Source organism: Perca flavescens, chromosome 24 (assembly GCF_004354835.1).
Source record: "Perca flavescens isolate YP-PL-M2 chromosome 24, PFLA_1.0, whole genome shotgun sequence".
NCBI classification, from domain to species: Eukaryota; Metazoa; Chordata; class Actinopteri; order Perciformes; family Percidae; genus Perca; species Perca flavescens.
The window spans coordinates 1,847,553-1,852,552 of NC_041354.1; the positions used below are offsets into that span (position 1 = coordinate 1,847,553).

Here is a 5,000-nt window from a genome sequence, read left to right on the forward strand (position 1 = left end):
ATTCCTATATGTAAATACAGATGTGCCTTGGTTATGCTATATATTCCTATATGTAAATAAAGATGTGCCTTGGTTATACTATATATTCCTATATGTAAATACAGATGTGCCTTGGTTATGCTATATATTCCTATATGTAAATAAAGATGTGCCTTGGTTATACTATATATTCCTATATGTAAATACAGATGTGCCTTGGTTATTATACATATATTCCTATATGTAAATACAGATGTGCCTTGGTTATGCTATATATTCCTATATGTAAATACAGATGTGCCTTGGTTATACTATATATTCCTATATGTAAATACAGATGTGCCTTGGTTATGCTATATATTCCTATATGTAAATAAAGATGTGCCTTGGTTATACTATATATTCCTATATGTAAATAAAGATGTGCCTTGGTTATACTATATATTCCTATATGTAAATAAAGATGTGCCTTGGTTATACTATATATTCCTATATGTAAATAAAGGCGTGTTGAGCTGAAGCAGGACACCTGAGAGGGAAACCTGTGAACACAGACTGAAGAGGAAGCCAGAGGCCGGCCGACTCGCTGCAGCTCTGCTAATTAACGGCGGAGTGCGTGTCATCTATTTCTCTCTAATTACGGTCCGTTAACCCCACGCCTGCCGACCAGCGCTTCATTAACTGCCTCTCCTCTTATTAATGTGCTCGGAAAATGTAAAAAATGAGCCGCAGGGCTTCGCGCTTTTGCAAAAGATACTTCAGAGCAATGAAAGAAAAAGAACTTTTCTGCCTGAGACTTCTTGTGTTTTGCATACTGATCCTGGATCAGATGAGGCTTTGACCCTTGACCCCTGAAGTGCCTTTAACTACACGGAGACATAATGAGCAGGTGACTCAGAGCCCTGAACGAGGATGATTAGAGCTTAGAGAAGGGACAGCTGGAATCAGACTGACTTCACCGACTACGTTATTCTCTTCATGTTATGTACTGTTGAATAGTTGTAGGGAACACAGAGACACACACACACACACACACACACACACACACACACACACACACACAGAGACACACACACACATACACACACACAGAGAGACACACACACACACACACACACAGAGAGAAACACGCATACACACACACAGAGAGAGAGACACACAGAGACACACACACACACACACGCATACATACACAGAGAGACAAAAACACAAACATACACACACACAGACACACATATTTACACACAAAGACAAAAACACAAACATACACACACACACACACATATAGAGACAACACACACACACACACACAGGCAGACACACACACACACACACAGAGACACACACACACACACACACACACACACACACACACACACACACACACACACACACACACACACACACACACACACACACACACACACACACAGTCACTGAATCACTGACTTCAAGGACTACGATTTTCTCTTCATGTTATGTATTGTTGAATATTTGTAGGGAACACAGATATACACACACACACACACACACACACACACACACACACACACACACACACACACACACACACAGAGACAAAAACAAACATACACACACCAACACATACACGCACGCACGCACGCACACAGACACACACACACAAAAACACAATAAAAAAAATGTCAAAAAGTGACAGTAAATATTAAAGAATGTGACAAAAAAATGTGAATAAAATCGACAAAAACGTCGAGGAAAGTGTAGAAAAAGAACAACAAAATGTTGAAATTTCGACCCAGAAAACCCCAAAGTTGCAGGTCAACGTGGAAGACAACACAAGGGTTAAGGGCTTTGGGAAGTACCCTAAAATTCCCCCCGAATCCAAACTACTCTTTGTCTGCCGTCTCAACAACTTAAAGGGATACTCCACCTTTTGTAGATAGGTGGACCAACGTTAACCATTTTTTTGTGCATGCATCGTTTTAGTCCACCGCTAGTTAGCTTAGCGTAGTGAATGGAATCCTATGTTGCCGGTTAGCTTGTTGTGAGAAAAAGTGATTCAACAAAAGACATAAAAAATCAACCTAATTACTTGCACTGAGACAGAAATGCATTGGCCCACGTACAGTACAGGCCAAAAGTTTGGACACACCTTCTCATTCAATGCGTTTCCTTTTTATTTTCATGACTATTTACATTGTAGATTCTCACTGAAGGCATCAAAACTATGAATGAACACATATGGAATTATGTACTTAACAAAAAAGTGTGAAATAACTGAAAACATGTCTTATATTTTAGATTCTTCAAAGTAGCCACCCTTTGCTTTTTTTGATAACTCTGCAAACCCTTGGTGTTCTCTCAATGAGCTTCATGAGGTAGTCACCTGAAATGGTTTTACCTTCACAGGTGTGCTTTGTCAGGGTTCATTAGTGGAATTATTTCCCTTATTAATAAAAAAGCAAAGGGTGGCTACTTTGAAGAATCTAAAATATAAGACATGTTTTCAGTTATTTCACACTTTTTTGTTAAGTACATAATTCCATATGTGTTCATTCATAGTTTTGATGCCTTCAGTGAGAATCTACAATGTAAATAGTCATGAAAATAAAAAGGAAACGCATTGAATGAGAAGGTGTGTCCAAACTTTTGGCCTGTACTGTATCTCCAGCTAGGGGAGACCATGATAAGCCCTATTTCACCAAACGGTGGTGTATCCCTTTAAATGCAAACTTTGTGAAGTTCAGACCTTGGTTAGCTCCGTCCAGGTCAGCCCAGCCTCTCTCCTCTCTCCTCCCTCCCTCCTATAATATATATAATGTCTCATTCTCTTATTAATCCTGCAGGGAATTGCTCTTTTTTTTGTTTTTTTTGCAGCTCCCAGCTTCCTCCCTTTGCTCTGATAAAACTTAACTGCTGTTCGGTTTGAGCTAAATAGCCGAGCGTGTCCATTTCATTCTTAATTGACGTGTGATTAAGAGCGGCCGAATGGCCAGTTGGGGGAATGTCACCTTCCCAGAGGACCGGACCACATTCACACCGATGCTTCTCAGCTTCTCTCGGTTTATATTTCGGACTCCCATGGTAACAGGTTAGAGCTTACAGCTAGAAATAGGAGCAAGGCCTGTTTTTCACACGAGACGCCAGCGTGTTGGAAGCGTTTCCAGGCAAAATAGAATAGGAAACGATGTTCATATGTCATTTAGACACAAAATGCATATTAATAAATTACATGTTGATGTTTGAAAGTCTCGAGGTTTTGACATAAATGCAGATATATGAATGTAATTTAAAAAAAAAAACGAGAACGAGATATTCTGGAGCCTATTTTGCCGTCAATACTGCCGATGTTGTCTTAGCTGTAATCAGATCAGCATATATATATATATATTTATGTTTAACATGGTATTTCATTTTATCTATGGGAAACACTGACAGCAAATAACTTCACATCTGAAGCGTTTAAAGACTTATTTGTCCGTTGTTTATTTCTAAAGAAACACAACAATGTATAAAAGGCTCCATTACCTTGTAGCTCACGTTATGGCTCCGTAGCAGACGCTTTTATAACAATAGGCTAACGATTGGGTCATAACCACGAGACTTACTGTCGCACAGTAGAGGAATTACCGTATAGTACAGGAGAAGCTCACAGGCAGTTTGGACTTCCATTAGCTGTTTAGGTTTAATTACTAATGTTAACTAGCATGTTAGTGATCAGTAATTACTAATGTTAACTAGCATGTTAGTGATCAGTAATTACTAATGTTAACTAGCATGTTAGTGATCAGTAATTAGCCTGTGTCTATGTTATCTCCTTACATATACCTACACTCTCCGTCTCTGTAAGATTGGGAATGATTGAGATTTCTCTCTAACAGCTACCAGAAGACTTCACACTTTCAGACACGTTGCTCACGTCACATTTACGTCTTCAAGCTCAGTTGGAGGCTGCTCAGTAAAGCAAGAGATCACCGGAAAAGTGCTTCTAATATCCTTCACTGGTCTCCGTCCAGAGACACAGGGTCTGTTGGTCCATTATATATATATATATATATATATATATATATATATATATCTCAATGGTTGGAGGTTTTTCCAATTGAGTTCAGAGTCATTTTCTTTCCTGGTTGGGTTGAAACACGCCCCATAATCACAGCCCAATGGAGCAGCATCACACTCATATTCTGACTAGAATCCGAGTATGACCACCACATTTATATGAAGTTATCTCATTTTTGTGTTAGAAAAAAAAAAGCAGAAATTATGAATGATTTTGACTAAAAGTTAAGATCAGATAAACAAAAGGTAATGGATAATCACAGAAATGTCAAGTTTAGTCAGGATAACACTATAAAATTGAATAAAACACCCAAAATTCAATGAAAGTAGAGATCTGATCCATAGAGCTACTATTGTCTAAGAATTTCTCCCATCTAGCAGTTAAATTGTATATGACAACCAACTGAATATTTCTTTCTAGCCTCCCCATTCTCAGCGTGTTTTAACTCCTACGGTGGCCGTATGTCAAGACTAACATGGCTTCCAGTACGACTTTGTCCATTCTGTATATTGTACGAGATTCATAGTGTAAGGCAATGTTTACTAGTTCTCCACTCGCAGATCAGTCTGGCATCTTGAGAGAGAGAACATTTGGAGCTGTTCGCCAAACTACCGGGCCAATCAGCGTTGGTTTTGAGGCGGGTTTAGGTGGTGATAGACAGATGGTTTATCCAATCAGCTAACCAGGATTTTCAGACAGCGGTAGCCCTAATTCTGTTAGCTGCTCGCTAATGCTTTTTTTCCTCTTGGATCCTTCTTTTGAAATATGAACCAGGAACCTGAAATGGTGTCTTTTATTCTTTTATTCCTAAATTCTCGTTACACAAACAGCAAATCTCCTTTACCGACATGTTGCTAGCTTGCTGAGCTAACGAGCTATGCTTTGCCTGCAGCAGCAGGGGTAGCCTGGCTCGTGGTTGTATTTTCCTATACGCTTCGTTGATCTGATTGGTTGATTTGGCCATCTGTCTATCACCAAC

General features: G+C 39.2%; 1 protein-coding gene across 3 annotated transcripts in view; it reads right to left on the reverse strand.

The window, feature by feature from the left end:
* Positions 1-5,000, reverse strand: part of agap1 (ArfGAP with GTPase domain, ankyrin repeat and PH domain 1) — a 269,207-nt gene that overhangs the window by 136,837 nt on the left and 127,370 nt on the right. The gene's annotated exons all lie outside the window — the stretch shown is intronic.